The 20382-nt window shown below is 36.0% G+C and overlaps 1 long non-coding RNA gene across 1 annotated transcript in view; it reads right to left on the bottom strand.

Annotated features, from left to right (window-relative positions):
* Nucleotides 1-3840: 3840 nt before the first annotated feature.
* LOC138736860 (uncharacterized) overlaps nt 3841-20382 on the bottom strand; it is a 28802-nt gene continuing 12260 nt past the window's right edge. The window contains exon 2 of the long non-coding RNA XR_011340631.1: nt 3841-4148. This is a non-coding gene — a long non-coding RNA (uncharacterized lncRNA). The remainder of the gene's footprint in view (nt 4149-20382) is intronic.

Genomic DNA, 20382 nt, shown 5'->3' with positions numbered 1-20382 from the left:
TTGTGGGATCCCTTCGATCTTCCTATTGTATACTATTTTTGTTGTTTAGTAGTCTGGTCTTGCCAATTTCATTAAGCTGGTGCCTCATCCATTTCATATGTATCTGGTGCTGTTGCTTGCAAGCTCTTCTGCGCTCCTCATTGAACTAAGAGCAATTGCCTGGCTTGTTAATGATAGAATGAGAATATGGGAAACTCATTTTAGTTTTGTTGATTGCTTTCTCCAACCTAGGATGTCCCTTAAATGCTTCACAGTCATTCAAGATAACTATACATTGTTCACTTAATTTTTAAATAAAGTATATAAATGTTAATCTTCACAATTTCATGCTAGTTTTAAATAGTCACGAATCACAATTTACACAATATTACGAGGCTATTATTTACAATTCTTTGCGACTTGGTAAATAACTAAAGCAGCAGCAGTGTCGGCGCCAGAATGAATGGGAGACATTAGCATGTTGGGGGGGAGGCACAGTGCGATGCTCAAAAACTCACTCAGCAGGAGGGGCGGGGGTTGCTGTTACCATCCAATGTAGGTGCCAAGAGTGTCGCTTTTATGGGAACGAGTTATTAGCCACTAGTGACGCTTGACACATGCTAGTGACACCAGAGGAGGTGGAGGCTGGTCTGATGCCGAGTGATGGCCACAACCGTATGGTGGGGGGGGGGGGCATAGCGGTTGTTTGGGAGGGGCAATACGCATGGATGCCCCGGCTTGGTGCCAACTCTGAGCAGCAGAGATTTTGAAACTGATTTCTGTGTGTAATTTGGAGTGTTAAGTTGTCTGTAAAGACTTAACAGATGTAAGATCATATTTCACCATCCATTTAGATGTTTAGATATGCTTTTCATTCAATATAAAGATAAGCCCCAGAAATTGCTGTTTTACACAGAAACAAAGAGTCACAGAAAAGTTAACACTATTTTGCTTTTATATCCAATTGGACATGAAATTGTGACATGTTGAGAACTTCAGTTTTTGACAACTCTTACCCAAGGCAGTTATAATCTTTATCTGCATTCATATGTATACTCTTGAAAGGACAGTTGAATAGTTATTTTGAGTAGGGAAACTAGTCAAATTTACCATTTCCTACCAAGAGACAGATCCTCAATGGCGTAAATCGGGAAACTCAAAGACCCAATTTCAGATGTTGGAGCTTTACTAGTCCAAATCATTTAGCTCCATTCTAAAATTGTGCCACTCAGCCCTAAATATAAAAACATTTCCTAAGACTAGTGAAAAATTCTGAAGATAAAACTGATAAATTAAACTGCTTAACGAATACAATCTGCAAATAATCTTAATTTAGAAAAGTATGTGTGCAGCAAGTAAAACAGCTGTTCAATTTTCAGAAGAGAAATACATTGGATAGCTGATAACTATTGGATGTGTCTTTCACCCACCAACCTACCAGTAAGTCGATGATAATTGACTTTTTAAAAAATGAAGTAACAGTGAAAGTTAATTTCTGAAGTGAATGCAGTGGGTCTTAAAAGTCATTGGTCAAAGTATCACAAAAAGGCTGGCTAACAAAACTGAGTTTAATATAATAGTAGGCTGTGTCACCTTAGATTTTTTAAAATGTGTATAAAATTGGAAAATAACATGTTTTCTCATTGACAAATAATATTTAACTTTCAAAAAGGAATGACATATCTACAAAGAGCAGGAGAACAAATTAATTGGACTGCTCTGCAAAAGAGCTGGCCTTGGTATTGTAGGCTTGAAGACATCTTATGATCGTCCTATTTAATGGAAGAATAAACATCCCACATGCAGCAATATCTGAATGAACTGTATAGCAAATAAAGTACTTATGAATTATTCTCAGTGTAAAGTAGTAGAAAATCGAGACAATTACTTGAGCCCATGATTTCAAACACCATTGTTTGATTCAATAAAAAAAAGCAGGAGAAAAAGAAACTTAAAAATTGGTAACATCTTTGTGAACAACAGAAAAGTATTGTCCTTTCTTTGAGCTTCACATCAACACTTAATTTGTTGAGAATGGAACTAATTTTCTTGCCATTCTCTGCAAAGCAAAATATCTTAAATTGTGAAAAAGTCTCAAATGTGAACATTTGGAAATTTAGTTTACGAACTAATTCAATATAATGACTTAGATTAACTCTTAGGATATATTTTGTTTGTTGAAGTTTAATCAAGAACTAAAGGATTGAGATAAAATCTAACCATCCACATTTTTGTTGAGGTGCTATTATAGGAAAAGTGAATAAAGTTTCCATTAGATATGTTACCATATCTAATATGCAAACTTAATGCATGCATATTACCATTTCAATATCTATTTTCTCTTTTAATATTTTTATTGAGTTTCAACAATAAATGATACATAGGTAACAATAATAATAGTAAATATCCAACAAACTAACTATATTGGTACATATAACTATGAATAACCTATGATACATAATAAAAAGGCAGAAAATAAAATTATACTAATAACGTAACCCCCTTAGGAAGCTGTTGGTTGAGCATACATGCTCCACTACTGTAAAAAAGGAAACAGCCAAATCACTAAACAGGATCTACGTAGCCTTACAAATTATGAAAATAATTAAGAAAAGGACCCCATAAACTTACAAAGTTAAAATTCATTTCAGTAGTAGAACATCTCATTTTTTTTTCCAAAGTCAGATATGGCATCACATCAGACAGCCACTGGGTATGTGTAGGAGGGATGGCATCTTTCTATTTCATCGATATAGCAATAAGAGAAACAAAGACAACTACATGGGATTGTGACCCAGACAACTTCAAGTCAATAGCCTTATTTGCTCCAAAGAGTCAAATTAATATTAAGAACTAAAGAAAAGGTATGAAAAATACTTCCCCAATAATTGGAAAGAGAAGAATATGACCAAAACATATGAAACAGTTTGCCTTCTTCAGTCTTATATCTATCACATTTTGAAGAAAAATTAGAATAGAACTTACCCTATTGAATTTTCGAGAAGTAAGCTCGATGTACTACTGTAAATTGTAATAATAAGTGTTGGGCACATATATAAGATGAATTTACCAATTACAAAATAGAATCCCATATAGCATCAGAAAATAATTGTTGAAAATCTTGCTCACATAATTTCTTAGTCTTATCCAAGAAATTACTGCTAGACAACAATAAGTCATAAAGAACTGATATCAAATTTTTATGATTCAGTTTAAAGTTATAAATCTTCCCTATCATATTTGATCCCAAACTTTGAGGGAGATTCAATACTAAGGAGTTCAAGAAGCTCCTAATCTGTATCTAAAGAAATTATGTTTAAATAATTTAAACTTAGAAGATAATTGTTTAAAAGAAGCCAAATTTTGGTCAGTAAAAAGATCCTGAAAAGATTGGATACCTAATTCAGACCATTCATGAAAACCAAAATCTTGTACTGAAGGTAAAAAAAAAAGAAATAGTTAATAGGGAACTAGTAAAAATCTATGATAACCAAAGTGTTTTCTAAATTGAAACCAAATTCTCAACAGATGTTTAACAACAAAATTATCTGTTAATCTAGAGGCAGAAAATATAATGTGGCTCCAACCAACAAAATAAGAGAATACCTCTTAGTAGATTTGATTTCTATATTAATCCAACTTGCAGCATCCAGTCTATCCCTATGACGAATCCAAAAAGTAATATATCTAATATTAGCTGCCCAATAATTAAATCTAAAATTAGGCAGTGCCAAACCCTTTTCATTTGAGGGTCTTGAAGGAAAGTTTTATTAGGACAGGGGCACTTATTTTTCCAAACAAGAGATTGTAGTGGCAACTATGGTAGAGCTACTGAAGTAATACAAACACATGCCAGATTAGTCAACTCAAGACTGACTTTATTCAGTTTTTACAATCTTCTTTTATACCTCGCATGTCCTGGGCTCCACGGGACAAGGCGGGACATTGCTACTGGAGTGCTTCCAATCCACGGGACCGGCAGATTTAAATTGATTCTTGTGGGTGTCCTGCGCCTTCCTGCAGGATACTCAGCAGGACAATGTGCCATTCTCCAGCACGCAGTACTGCTCTGTTAGGTGAGTATTCACCTGTTTGATTGGCCCGCAGAACCATGCCAGTGACGGTCCGTGGCACCACGCTGTACACTCGCTCAGCCCGCTACACAGCCACTACAAGATAATTGTATCAACTGAATCAAAAAACATTTTGGGAACAAAAACAGGTTCAGCTTGTAAAATATATAAGAACTTGGGTAGGATATTCATCTTAAAAATATAATGTGTCTAATTAAGGACATTGAAAGAGGAGATCATTGAGCTAAGGACTTATTAACATGATTTATTATGGTAAGAAAGTTCTCATTGAACAAATTATCCAAGTTCTTAGTAACAGTAATACCTAAATAATTAAATTAATTTTTAGCAATTTTAAAATGAATAGTAAAGTCTGGAGCAGTGGTTCGCAACCTTTTTCTTTCTACTCACATACCACTTTAAGTAATTCCTATCCCATCGGTGCTCTGTGATTAGTAAGGGATTGCTTAAGGTGGAATGTGAGTGGGAAGGCAAGGTTGAGAATCACTGCTCTTGACCCAATTATTACTTAAATACTTTGCTTGAGAAAAATTGTCATTGACCCATTTCCTTTGGAGTTATGAAACTGTGCACACAATGAGTCAATTAGGTACAATTAAAATAGTGGTTTTCAAACTTTTTCTTTCCATACACATACCACCTTAAGCAATCCCTTGCTAATCACAGAGCACCTATGGTATAGGGAATACTTAAGTGGAATGTAAGTTTAGTGGAGCAGTTTGAAAACCAATGGTCTAGAGAGCTAAAGTAATTCAAAACAAACATCTCACTTTTGTTGACATTTAATTTATATCCTGAAAATTGTCCAAATTGATGAAGGAGTGATAAAATGGCTGGAATTGAACAGACAAGGTCAGATATTTACAATAGAAGGTCATTTGCATATAGAAAGACCTTATGAACATTCCCACCTCTTATAATTCCAGAAATATCAACAAATTGCCAAAAGGCTACCACTAATCATTATAATTACAAATTAAATAATAATGGACTTAAAGGTAAACCCTGTATAGTTTCATGGTGAAGCTTGGAAGGTTTGGATTTCATCGAATTAGTAAAAATTGAAGTAGTAGGAGATAAGTTATTAATTTAACCCAATTAATGAATTTAGGACCAAAGTTGAATTTCTCTAACACATTAAATAAGTAATCCCATTCTACTCTGTCAAATGCTTTTGCAGCATCCAATGAAATAATACATTCAGAAGTAGAAATAGTGGGAGAATAAAGGATATTTAACAGGCAATGGATATTAAATTGTGAATATTGTCCTTTAATAAAGCCAGTTTGATCGTCAGAGATAATAATGGGCATAATATTTTCTAACCTATGGACCCAAAAACTAATACAATATCTTAGTATTGGCATTCAAGAGAGAACTTAGCCTGTAGGAAGAACAATCAGAAGGATCTTTATTCTTTTTAAAAATAAGAGAGATTGAAGCTTCATAAAAAGTATCCAGTAATCTCCAAGCAGCCAAGAATTCAAAACGAACCAAATCCAATAACATCTATTTTAAATTTAATTACTTAGGTTTATGTATCTCCTTGCTTGTAGAATCGCATCTTTCATTTTGCATATTGTCTTTATACTTTAAATTAAACCAGAGGCCACAAAATCAAAACTGAACAATAAAAACAGATCAATAATGAATTCAACCTCCAAAATATTAATGTCATAAGCATTAGGTTGGAAAATTAATTATTTTAATTGTATGTGAGTGGTAGTAGGATCATATTGGGAATTGATGGGCATGTAAGAAAGAATTGGTTACAAGGAAATAAGTGGGAGAATAGGAACAATAGGATTGTTCTGAAAACTAGCAGAGAATCAATGGAACACATGACCTCTTTCTAGATCACAGAAAAGTGCAAGAATGTTAATACAAATATCACAATAAAGCTGGGAACATCAATTGTCCATGTACGAGGAGGAGTCACGTGATGGAGTAGTGGCCGGTAGGGGAACTCCAGCCCTCTCCAGAAAAGTTAAAAAAAAGATAGAGTAAAAACAAAGGCACAAACATAAAAACCATAACAAAGTGAAAGTAAAAGTGTGGAGAAAATGGCAGTGAAGAAAGAAAAACCAAAAACAACGGGAAGAAATGAAGAAGGAAAGACGTCGGAAGAAGAAGGTGAAGGCCTTACCGGTACGAGGAGGCCCGCCATGGAGAGAGAAGCCCACTCCCTGAGGTCAGTCGAAGCCCTGAACTCGGGACTACAAAAATGGCTCACGGAGCCAAACAAAAGTGCACAACCGCGCAAGACAAAAATAACACTGACGGGAGGGGGGACCAGCTGAGGAGTAGATCTCCACAGCTGAAACAGACAACTACAATACAACAGCTCGAGGAAAACAGAAAATAACAAGAACAAGAAGGAAGAGAATAAAAATAAGCAATCAAAGAAACAACAGATGACCAACCCAAAGGAAGAAGACCAACACCAAGACACTTCTAATAAAAATAATAAGACCAAAAATACCCAACAAAATAAAACAAACAACCCAACAAGAAAACCAGAAGAGATAGAGGTAAAGGACACAGATCTTGGAGTGGACTCAGAAGAAGAGGAGGAAGAAGACAGAGAAATGGAAGATGAAGGGAAGGGCAAGTACATGGATATATATATTTTTTTAAAGAATATATGGAAACAGTAAAAGAATGGCAGTCACAAGAATTCAGTGAAATAAAAAGAAGAATAAAAAGTACAGAAAAAAAGTGAATAGATTAGAGATGATCATGACAGATATAGGAAAAAGAGTAGACAAGGTGGGAGAACGAGAAACAGCCATAGAAATGGAAGTAGATGACTTAAAAAAGAAATTAGAAGAATCTGATAAAAAAGTTAAAGAGTCACAGGAGCTGTTAGCTCAGAAGATAGATATAATGGAAAATTATAATAAAAGAAACAATATAAAGATAGTGGGCCTTAAGGAAGATGAAGAAGGCAAAAATATGAAAGAATTTATAAAAGAATGGATCCCCAGGGTCCAAGGAAGACCAGAATTACAGGAAGAAATGGAAATAGAAAGGGCACACAGAACATTAGCCCCTAAACCACAACCACAACAAAAACCAAGATCCATTCTAGTAAAATTCCTAACATATACAACAAGAGAAAATATATTGGAGAAGGCAATGAAAAAAATAAGAGAAGACAAAAAACCACTGGAATACAAGGGTCAAAAAAAATTTTTCTATCCAGATATCAGTTTTGAACTCCTGAAGAAGAGAACCCAGCGGTACTTAAAATAGTTATTCCAGGGCAGCAAAACAAACTATTCTCGGATCCGGAAGAAGCACGAAAATTTGCAGAACAACTACAAAACAGACAGAGAGATGAAGAGATGTAACAAGAACAAAAATGACAACAAACTAAATGTATGTGCGTATGTAGGTATATATATATATATATATATATATATATATATGTATATGTGTGTATGTATATATATGTGTGTATATATAAAAAATAGAGTATAGGTAAGAACTAAGAAGGGAAAGAAAGGGAAGAAAGGAAGTAAGGAGGGAATTAAGAGAGTGATCTTTGTTATATATGAAGATTAAAATCTTTTCTGGGGGGGCTGGGTGGGGAAGAATTACAGTCACTGTGAAATCAGTGGACGCTTGCGAGCGGATTCGCAAATCCAAATGGAGAGGGGAGATGTGGTTGCCTGACAAGGGACAAAGGGCAACTCAGAAAGGGGAGGGACTATTGAGGTTAAAGGAATTTTAGATATGAGAATAGTGGAAATATTTTATGTTTTAGAAATGTTGACTTATAATGTGTTCAAAAAAAGAAAGCAGAAATGGATAAGAAGGGAAGGTGGTGATGAGGAAACAGAAAGGAAAGATAAACAAAGTATGAAATGGCTATGTTGAACTATATGACTTTAAATATTAATGGAATACATAACCAAATCAAAAGGAAGAAACTGTTAAATTTACTGAAAAAAGAAAAAATTGATATAGCATTCGTACAAGAAACACATCTCACTGAAGTGGAACACAAGAAATTAAAGAGAGATTGGATAGGACATGTAACAGCAGCATAATTCAAAAGCCAGAGGAGTAGCTATATTAATCAATAAAAATGTACCAATCAAAATAGAAGAGGAAATAATAGATCCAGCAGGGAGATATGTAATGATAAAATGTCAGATATATTCAGAATTTTGGAATTTACTCAATGTATATTCACCTAATGAAGAAGATCAAAAATTTATGCAAGATATCTTTTTGAAGATAGCAGATACGCAAGGGAACATACTAATAGGAGGGGATTTTAACCTTAATTTGGACTCAAACATGGATAAAACTGGGAAAAAAACTAACAGAAAGAACAAAGTAACCAAATTTATAATTAAATCGATGCAAGAAATGCAACTTTTGGATATATGGAGGAAACAACACCCAAAGGAAAAGGAATATTCATACTATTCGGGTAGACATAAAACATACTCAAGGATAGACCTATTCCTGTTATCAGCCCACATTCAAGGGAGAGTTAGGAAAACGGAATATAAAGCTAGACTATTATCGGACCACTCACCCCTGTTATTGGCAATAGAGCTAAAGGACATCCCACCAAGAATGTATAGATAGAGATTAAACTCCATGCTACTTAAAAAACAGGATTTTAGAGAATTCATTGAATGACAAATTAAAATGTACTTTGAAATAAATACGGAATCAGTGAAAGATAAGTTTATACTATCCGAAGCAATGAAAGCATTCATCAGAGGGCAAATAATAAGTTATGTAACTAAGATGAAGAAGGACTACAATCGGGAAACAGAGCAGTTGGAAAGGGAAATAGCAAATATAGAAAAATAATTAGCAATAAAGGAAGATACAACTAAAAGAAGAGAATTGGCAGATAAAAAAATAAAATATGAAACACTACAAACATATAAGGTGGAGAAGAACATAATGAAGACAAAACACAAATATTATGAGCAAGGAGAAAAACGCACAAAATTCTAGCGTGGCAGCTTAAGACAGAACAAACTAAAAGAATGGTATTGGCATTAAGGAAAAAGGACAAACAAATTACATATAATCCCACAGAGATCAATGAAAACTTCAGGGAATTCTACGAGCAATTATATCAAACTGAAAACGAAGGGAAAGAAGACAAAATAGATGAATTTCTAACTAAAATTGAACTACCGAAATTACAAACAGAGGAGCAAAATAAATTAATAAAACCATTTGAAATAGAATAATTACAGGAGATATTAAAAAAACTACCGAATAATAAACCACCAGGAGAGGATGGATTCCCAATAGAATTCTATAAAACATTTAAAGACTTATTAATTCCTCCCCTTCTGGAAGTAATCAACCAGATTGATAAAACACAAATCATACCAGATTCATGCAAAACAGCAATAATTACAGTAATACCAAAGACAGGGAAAGATCCACTTGCACCAGCGTCATATAGACCAATATCTTTACTTAACACAGATTATAAGATAATAGCTAAACTATTAGCAAACAGATGGGCCGACTATGTACCAAAAATAGTAAATCTAGACCAAACTGGATTTATTAAAAAAAGACGAACAACAGACAATATCTGTAAATTTATTAACTTAATTCATGCAGTAGAAGGAAATAAAACTCCAACAGTAGCGGTTGCTTTAGATGCAGAGAAGGCCTTTGACAGAGTAGAATGGAATTATTTATTTAAAGTACTACAAAAATTCAGCCTACCAGAGAAATATATTAATTGGATTAAAGCATTGTATCAGGGGCCATTGGCAAAAGTGACAGTAAATGGATATATATCAAAACAATTTAACTTAAGCAGATCAACAAGGCAGGGATGTCCACTATCTCCCTCATTGTTCACATTAGCTATAGAACCACTAGCAGAACTGATAACAGAAAATAAAATAAGAGGGATAAAAATAAAAGAGAAGGAATATAAAATCAGTCTATTTGCAGATGACGTTATAATATACTTAACAGAACCAGAAATATCAATAAAAGAATTACATAGAAAATTGAAGGAATATGGAGAAGTATCGGGGTACAAGATCAACACAAATAAAATTGAAGCAATGCCAATGAATAATGCGGATTTCACAAAGTTTAAGAAAGAATTACCATTTAGATGGCAAACACAAGCAATGCGATACCTAGGTATACAACTAAATAAAAACCTCGGCCATCTATATAAACTCAATTACCATCCATTAATGAAAAAATTACAAGACAACTTAGAGCATTGGAAAGACTTACCACTAACACTGATAGGAAGGATAAACTGTATTAAAATGAATATTTTCCCAAGGATACAATACCTATTTCAGTCATTACCAATACACCTAACAGAGAAATTCTTCAGAAAATAATAAGGAAATTCTTATGGAAAGGGGGGAAACCGAGGATAGCATTAGATAAATTAACAGAATGGTACAAACAAGGAGGCTTACAACTACCAAACTTTAAGAATTATTATAGAGCCGCACAATTAAGATACCTATCAGATTTTTATCAAACAAGGGAAAAACCAGATTGGACCAGATTAGAACTAGATAAAATAGGGGAGAAGATACCTGAACATATACTATATAAATGGGATGAAAAATTGGTGCAACGTAGGAATTCACCGGTATTGCATCATCTGCTCAACATTTGGAAGAAAATTCATGTAGAAAGGAATAAAACAAATTACCAACTACCAAAACTAATATTGACGCAAAATCAGCTAATCCATTTCACAATAGATAACCTTTCCTTTAGAGAATGGGAGAGAAAAGGGATCAAAAGAATAGAAAATTGTTTTTCGGGAAATAAATTATTATCCTTTGAACAAATGAAGGATAAATATAATATAACTCACGATACAATGTTTGCATACTACCAACTGAAAACCTACTTGAAGGACAAATTGGGAAACAGTCTGAGGTTACCAGAAGGAAGCAATTTTGAATATGTGATTACAGACACAATGATAATTAAAAAGTTTGTAACAAACACGTACATCAAACTGCAAGAAAAGGAAAACGAGGAAACAAATGGTAAACCTAAACAAAAATGGGAACAAGATCTAAACATAAAGATAAAGAATGAAACATGGGAGAAGCTATGCTCCAGAACTATGAGAAATACAATAAACACGAGGTTACGCATGATGCAATATAACTGGATACACAGGCTATACATCACACCTCAAAAGTTAAATAAATGGAACACAACAGTATCAGACAGATGTTTTCGCTGTAAAAAGGAAACGGGAACAACAATTCATGCAATTTGGACATGTGAGAAAGTGGAAAAATTTTGGGAAGATCTAAACCAGATATTAAATAAAATCACAAAAAGCAATATACCAAAAAAACCCAGAGATCTTCCTCCTAAGTAATATAAGAAACAAAGAATTTGGACTCGATTTGGATGGAGCACAAAAAAGATTTGTTATAATAGCCCTAGCTGTAGCAAAAAAATGTATTATGTCAACCTGGAAATTAGCAGACAATTTGAGAATACAACAATGGTACATAGAAATGAATAAATGTATTCCATTAGAAAAAATAACATATAATTTAAGAAATAATATTACAATATTCGAACAAATATGGGAGCCATACATGAAACACAATAGAGAAATCCTACCGTGGACTTCCACCACCTAAAATGACAGAAGGACAAGATAACGAAAAGAACTGACTCAGTAAAATTTCTTGTTTATTTTTATTGTGACAACATTGTTTAATGGGTTTAATGTATCTTATAGATTGAACTTTAAATAAATGGGGAAGGGAGTGAGGGAAGGAGGGAAGAAAAATGGGGAGAAAATGACACTGTATATATTTAAGAAGAAAAATGTCTGTATGTATCTTGGTCAATATGGTTTATAGTGTGAAAAAAAATGTCCATGTACCATGCTGGAAAAAAACATTCCATTAATTGAGTGATGCCTATGTATTAATCAGACCCTTACCTCACCAAAAAGCGAATAGCCTCATAATCAATTAATGAAATATTCTTTTTACCATCATGATCAAGTAACATTTCTATTCAGGCTGCAACTGATATTGGTTTGCCCAATGTTATTTATATTGTAATATTTTTCCATAAATTGTTACTTCCTCTCTGCCTCTTTTTTTCTCCTTCTTTAAGACTTGTTCAAATCTGCCTGTTTGTCCAAACTCTTAAATTGAATCATATTTTGTTTGATAATGCATTGGGATTCTTTCCCATATTAAAGATACTCAATAGGTATTGTTTGTTGATTTTGAAGCAGAACCCATAGATTAATTTTAAAAGGGAGATTTGCTTCCTTCTGGAGCTTAAAAATGTTATAGCTCTTCCATTCATTCTATCTATGAATTTCTGTACCATTAGTGTTCAGCTCCAAGGTTAAATGAGTAAAATCTTCACATTTAACTGTAACTACATGAACTGAGAGAACTACTGCATATTGCCTCACATTATTATAGTCATTTCTGTGATAACTAACCAGTTGTATACACTTAGATAACTAACTGCTCTCATCTCCTCACTTTTCATCGTTATCAAGTGATGATAGATGTTTAGATTGAAGAAAGGGATCTTTCTTCTTCTTTGGCTTGGCTTTGCGGATGAAGATTTATGGAGGGGTAATGTCCACGTCAGCTGCAGGCTTGTTTGTGGCTGACAAGTCCGATGCAGTAATGATAGATGTTTAGATTGAAGAAAGGGATAGGATTAAATAAAATAGTAAGATGCAATAAATGCGATGGCTCAGGCAAAACAGATTAAGGAGGAATAAGAATTCAATACATATGTTTGCAATAGTTCTTGCCTATATTTAATCAAATTTTTGTTTTTTCTACATTATACTGGAATAGTGCAGAGAAGCATACAATAAAGTCCACAGGATGTAACTGGGGAAAAGGATTGCCTCTATCAAGAACTTTAATGAAGGACGATTGACTTGTTTTCTTGTGCACGTTTTCTGTTTTTCAAAGCTGCTGGGCTCAGGGAATGTGTTTCCCAACAGCTTTATGAATTCAGGAGCCACAGCAAATCAACTTTAAGCTGCAGTGAACTGCTCAAACCACTGATCTCATCAAAAATTATGTAATGTAATCCTACATAAACAAGAATTTTCTACAGTGATCTCATATCACATAGCACTAGGGTGTTTCAATTGACCTCAGGAAGCCTAGTTTAAGGAAAGGAAATGGCACAAAATTATCTGTCAATTATTGAGAAACCCCAGCTACAAACTTGTGGATGTATCAGTCAACGACTAGATTGGGATTTTTTTTTTGCAAAGATCTTGACAGCATCATCTCACACTCAATATGAGGTTCACATGCTAAAATGATGGAGATACCAGATTGTCAGTGCCTGTTGCGCTGTTTGAACCTCCAGAAATTCAGAAGAAAAAAAAAGGGAAAATTAAAAGAAAATGAAAAGCACCAGTCCAAGGAGAAACAATGAGTCAGAAGAAAGCCAGAGTGAATCTTGTTTATGTATGGGAGCAAAATTTCTGCAGCACCACTGGTCAAGTTATAGCAATAGAATTAGTCTACCTTTGAGGAAACAGCTGGTGATAGAAAAATGCTGAATTAGCTTTTTACGGTGAATGAAAAGCAATGGAGTTAATATAAATGCTAGGATATTTTAATTAATTTTGATATAGAGAGATAGTAAAATAAAAGCCCAACACTGCCCAAATACACCCATATGATCTACTAACCCTGTAGGTCTTTGAAATATGGAAGGAAACTGGAGTGCCTGGAGGAAACAAACACAGACCCAGGGAGACATAAAAACTCATTACAGACAGTGCCGATTTCTCTCCAACATACAATTATTTTCCCAACACACTCCCAAACAAGCATTTTAGAGGCCAATCAGCTGTATGTATGACTGCTGTCTTTCCACCTCTCCTAACTGTTGATAAAACCAGATTAAGCTGATTCAAACCACGCATTGCTGCGAATGTCACAATCCCAAAAGCTTCCACTGCCTAGTTGATGGACCATAAACTCCCCACAAATTTATACAGGTTGAAACCAGTGGCATAGCTCGATGGGGCGTGGTGTGCAGGGGGAGTGACTGCTCTCCCTGGGAACACTCTTCGGAGGTGGCACCTGATTGAGCTGTGTGCTCACAACTGTTTGGTCTTCTATGGTACACTAGTGGACTGCCAGCACATTGCAGGGATCCTGTGGTGCGCTTACACTGGTGGCCCATCAGGGTGGGGTGGGGGGGGGGGTCTGGGCAGGGAGCACATAATTTGGGGGTGCCACTTTTGTGGAATACACTCAGGGGGTGTGGTCTGGCTGCTGACATCTGGAGAGGAATAGCTCTGAAGGTATTTATTTCTCCTTGGCTTTCAAAATTATAATATGTTAGTGATAAAAGGTGTAAGTGCAATAAAAATAATATAATGTTGAAAGAGTGGACAGAACATCATATTATAGACAACCCATGAATTTTAGGTAAATAACCTTTTGTGTACACATTAATTTCCTCTGCGCGCTGGTTGCAGAATGTGTGTGCGTGTCCTGTGAACCCCTGGTTGAAACTCTCGGGTCCAGAATTCTGAAGTCCAGCACCTCCTGTGGTCTGACTTGTTTGGAATCTGTAATACAAATCTGTGCTATTGAACTAATTCTAACTAAGAGCTGACTAAGATTTAAAATTAACCACGATTTGTACTAATTGGTAGCTATCTAAAAGTGTAGCTTTTGTGATCTTGGCCAACTGTGTTTCCAACATCATGTTCTCAGAATTCTCCAGCTTCCATTTACCACAACTCTCCCACTATAATGAAAATGAATAGTTCTCCTCCTCAGAGGAAGGTGATCAGGGCATTTCTGAGGTCCGACACCTGTCAGGCCCCAAGGAAAGCAGACTGGAGAGTTTCAATTTGTATATTAGAAAAATACATGAGAATACCTGTATAAGAAATAAGAGCTAGAGTGGGGAATTCAGCCCCTTTTGCCTGCTCCACTGTTCAAAATGATTGTGGTTGATCCTCTACTTTGAACTACATTCCTGCCTTAATTCCATCTCCACTGCTTCCTTTAATAACAAGAAATCTATCCACTTTTGTTTGAATGTATAATTGGCTGAACCTTTCAACTCTATGGGATAGAGATTTCAAAATGTTCTCCACTCTCTAAATGGCCTATCCCTTATTGTGAGATCTTTAAGCCCAGTTTTAGACCTCACAGTCACTAGTATATCCTCTTGACATCCACTCGATTGAGCCCTCTAACAATCTTGTGTTTTAATTAAATAATCTTGCATATTTTAAACTGTCAGGTTTAGTTTACACTATCTCTTTTGTGAGCAGAATATTGATATAATTATTTTCTTTCTGTGTTATAATCATGCCAGAATTTGTCATTTTCTATTCTGATATTTGTTGGGACCTGAAAAAAGCCATGCAAGTTTAGTTTATATAGTTCACATTTTTTGTCAGTTCAACCACTAAGTGGAGCTCTGTGATAATACCAGAGGAAACAGTGCATTAATTGCACTTTCTTCTTATCGACAATTTTGGAATTGTTGAATGGTTTTGCAATGTAATTCTAGTAACTATTGGTGCAGGGATGAAGGAGCTAGGGAACCAGGATGAGAGGAATTTTAACTTTCAAATAAATGGAGTAGGGAGATTCAACTTTTGTAACAGTATACTTGTTGAAATTGATTCAATTCAGCTGCTTGATAAATATGTTAGTTCCAGAGTATGTGGGATGTAACATGTTCAAATTCATTTCATTCACCTTAAGGTTTTCAGAGGTACATAGCAAACCTTAAATTTAAATGAGTCCTAATGTTGCCTAAAGTGCAAAGAAAAATGGATACTGGATGTGCCAAGGCTGCCTAGATTCACTGACAGATGTCATGCTAATGGCTGTTAAGGTATGCAAAAAGATTCTGGTCCTGAGTGATAAAAGTAAGAAACTGATCAATTTCAAAGAATGGTCTTTCTGTCCTGGATTTGGTGATGCAGTCAGTGTAATGAGAGTATCAGATAAGAAAGGTTGAGCAATTGTCTCATATTCACTTACATTTTGATGTGCATATTAATGTGACTCTCTCATTCTTCCAGTTTTAGTCCAGCACATCATACTTTACACCAACTAATCTTCCACCCATTCCTTTTGGTCTTTGACCTTCCTCACATCTGATAATATCTTTATATGTTCCATCATAATCATTGTTAACAAATAATATTTTCCCATCTGTTTGTTATTGCATACTGAATAACAAGATGACTATTGAGGGTAATGTTAAGCAAACTTTACTTTGTACACATAAGAGGGAGCTTCTTATATGGTGTTCACTTCATCCCAAAGCCTGTTTTTTTCACTGCTGAGCCTTCGCAGAACTCACGCATGTGCAGAGCGGTGTTGGGAGTATGGTGGCTGCAACACAATTGCTGTGGGTGCAGAGCAGTTAATGGCAGCAGCTGTTTACATCCCCTTTCTTGAGCAACCTCCCACGTACCACAGTTCAACCTAATGCTATACGTTACATTGATTACATTCAAGTGACAAAACAGCCAACCTAGTTCAGTCTTTGTACTTGGGGTTAGGTTTACAGCTACGCCTGAAGCATGTCCTGTAGTAGCCTTCTGTGGATGTGGAGTTTGAGATGCCTCAGCCTGAGAGTATGTGTCACCTATTGAGGGAGTCCTGCCAATCTCAGGATCACTTTTCAAATCCTGGAATAGAGTCTCATCAGCATTAGTCTGGGATGGGGGTGGCTCCCTTACTGGAAGGATGTGTTGCCAGTTTCTTCTGTGCACCCTCCCTTCTGATTGGACCAGGTATGGCCTGGGGTCCTGGCAGCTTCCTTCAACTATGCCCATGTGGTTGTAGCCCTGTGGAGTCTGCATTCTGATGGCCTGCTCTTCTGCCAATCGTTCAAGCAGTCGGCTTGTTCCGTTGTAGCACCTCTTCTGCATTAGTCTTTTGCTCAGCAGCTGGGCCTTGATTTCTTGTAGGTTCTTCAAATGAGGCTTCAGAAGCCTCCTCGCCACTGGTAGAGTCATCCATTTCTATCTTGACATTAGTCTTTGCTCTGGAGAGCTCAATGTGGTGTCACAAGAAATGTTCATCAGGTTAAGCAGACTGAGGAATACGTCTGTCTTCTCCCTGTGAGACTTTTCCATGAGTTGCTTTGCGCTTCTTACAACTCTCTCTCAGCCAACCCATTTGACTATAGATATTCTGGGTTGCTGGTGATGTGGGTGAAGTCCAAGGCTGCTGCAAAGTCTCTGAATCTTTTCCTGGTGAATAGCCTGCCATTGTCTAATAGCAGAATGTGAGGTGCCCCATGCACCAAAAAATGTCTTTTTAGCTTGGTTACATCTGCTGCGGAGGTACATCGTGTAACAGGTTTATTTCAAATCATCCCGAGTATGAGTACTTGATTAGTACCAAGTATTGTTGACTTCACCATTCAAAAATGTCCATTGCCATGGTTGACCAGGTTAGGTCTGGCACTGGGTGAAGCTACAGTGGCTCCTTCTGCCTAGTGTGGCTTAGTGCTGTTGCACACCGAGCAAGCTTGCACTTCTTGATCAATATTTTTGGTCATTCCAGGCCAAAAAACTATCTTGCACTCTTCGTTTTGTTGCCTTTGCACCCAGATGCCCTCTGTGCAGGATGCCACCGTATATGTTTTGCAGTGAACTTGGGATTTCTGCTCTCAGGCCCTTCATTACAATTCCTTCATCAATAAGTTGGGTCCTTAATGTGGTGTCTTCAGCTGTGTATCTTAGTTCCTCCAACCAGAATGAGGAAATATGCATGACTGTCATTATGTCAAAAGTGTCCTCTTTCTCAACCTGTTAGACTGTGGATTTTCTGGGGGCAAAGGATTGCACATTGGCTAGGTGAGTAATGTTGTACTTCTGAAGTCTGAGCATCATTCTTTGCAACCTCGCTGGTGCTGCATGTATTGGCTTCTTCAATATTGTGATCAGTCTCTATGCTCACTGGTCTACCATAGACATAGTTGTTGAACTTGAAAATTTTATTTATTAGTATCAAAAATACATTTCAAATTAGCTCACATTGTCATTACGCAATAGGTACTAAATAATTTTCAATTTTTACTTCCCCACCTCCCACCTTCCCTAACCCTTACAGACAGAAAAAGAAAAAGAAAGAAAAAAGAACACATTCATAGTAATATTTGTAATTACGTTAATAATACCACATATATATTTCTTGATGTAAACACATTTTCAAGGGGAGAGTTGGATAAGAAAGTCTGGATTAATCTATTTCCATAAATCTCATAATAAGGCTCCCAAATTTGACAAAAATTGTCATATTCATCTCTCATATTATAATTAATTTTTTATAATGGGAGAAAATGTTTTATTTCATTAAACCATTCTTCTATTCTTACATTACTTTCCATTTTCCACGTTATAGCTACATACTTTCTCGCTACTGCTGTGGCTAAATTCAAAAATATTTTTTCATACTTGTCTAATTCCATATATTACCCAACAAAAAGATTCTTGGATCTATTTTAATCTTTACTTTTAATATATTTTCTAACACATAATTCTTTCCAAAAATTTTTGACCTTTTCTCACAACCATAATGTGTCCAAGAAATTACCAACCTCTTTTTTACATCTAAAACATTGAGTAGAGAAATTTTGGTTAATTTTATTCAACTTATACTGTGTATAGTACATTTGATGTAAAAAATTATAATGAATCATTTGATATCTGATGTTAATTGTACAGGTATTAGTTGCACTGTCTCTACATAGTTTCATCTATATTTCCTCTTGAATTTGTATATTTAAGTCCTGTTCCCATTTCAATTTAATTTTATACAGATCATTTTTTTCATTTGTTTCTTGTAGTTTATTATACATGGTAGTTATAAATCTAATAATAAAGGTATCTGTTATAACATATTCAAATTGACTGTGCTTTGAAAGTCAGGCGTAGTCATTGAACTTGGAACAGGAAAAAACCACTTGCAATAATTCCTTTTCAATTTGCGCATACAGTGAGTGACCTTGATGCGTAGTTCACTGGTGTCCTGTCTTGCAGGCTTGCTGCATCTAGGCCATACTACAATGCATCACAGGTCAGCAGGACTGGTCTCCGTACATCGTAGTATGACAAAAGTAGTGAACGTGATATATGCCTCTTTAAAGCGTCAAATATGTTCTGTTGCAGCTTGTGCCATGTCCACTTTATACATCAGCTGTTGCAATGGAGCTGCGAGTTCGCTTGAGTTTTGGATGAACTTGCTCAGGTCTGCCGGTGCTGGCATCTCGCTGATTGCCTTGGTTTTCGAGTGGTCTGCCTTCAAGCCTCTGCTACTAAACACATGGCCTATGTATCTGACCTGATTCAGCTGGAATTTGCACTTCCAGGGGGCTGAGCCTAAGGTTCATCTTCCTGTCTCGGTCAAGTATCTTCTTTAAATTGGCATCGTGTTCCTCTAAATTCTTGCCGCCCACAAATATGTTGTCGACTATGATGGCACAGGAGTATCCGGCCAAAATTTTCTCCATGGATCTCTGGAATACTTTGCTGGCCAAAATGATCCTGAATGGCATTTGAAAAAATCTGTATCAGCCAAATCCAGTGCTAAATGTGGTCAGTTGTGACAATTTGTAGTTAAGCTTAATCTGTTAAAAGGAGTTTTTTTGTGTCCAGACTGAGAACACAGTTGTGCCAGCCATTTGTGTGGCAACTTCCTCCACAGAGCACATCAGATGGTGCGGTATCTTCAGGGTTGTATTGAGATTTATACATATCCGGATCTTTTGACCGTCTTTCTTCTTGGCAGCCACCATGGAGGTCACCCATTCGGTCGGCTTGGACTTGGCCTTGTCTTTCATTTTCACCAGTATACGGTGTGCCAGATGGACCACTAGTCTCATTTCTAGAGTATGTTACTGGCAACATCCCCAGCTTGTCACCGTATTCTGAAAAAAATTCTCTGGGACACATCATCTTTGGAGGGGCTTATTTGGTGTACTTCTCTGCTGAACAAGACCCATGACCATGCATGCATTCAGGCCCAACAGAGGCATGACATCTTCATGGACTACGAAGAACATTAGTACATGTAACTGTCCTTAAATGTAGCACCACAGCCACACCGTGTCGTTGGTTTTGATCCTGCTACCTCCATACGCCATTATGCTCATTGACTTGTTCCATTTGGCGACATGACATTGCACTTTGCTCCTGTGTCGATCTTCAATTCTGCTATCTTGCCATTGACTTTCATAGTGACAAAGGCTTCATTGTTTCCTCTGATTTGCATTTCTGCTGAATTCCTTGCCATCCACAGGG

This window comes from Narcine bancroftii, chromosome 1 (assembly GCF_036971445.1).
Source record: "Narcine bancroftii isolate sNarBan1 chromosome 1, sNarBan1.hap1, whole genome shotgun sequence".
NCBI classification, from domain to species: domain Eukaryota; kingdom Metazoa; phylum Chordata; class Chondrichthyes; order Torpediniformes; family Narcinidae; genus Narcine; species Narcine bancroftii.
The sequence above is the reverse complement of the archived record's forward strand: the minus strand, read 5'-3'. Positions and strand labels throughout refer to the sequence as shown.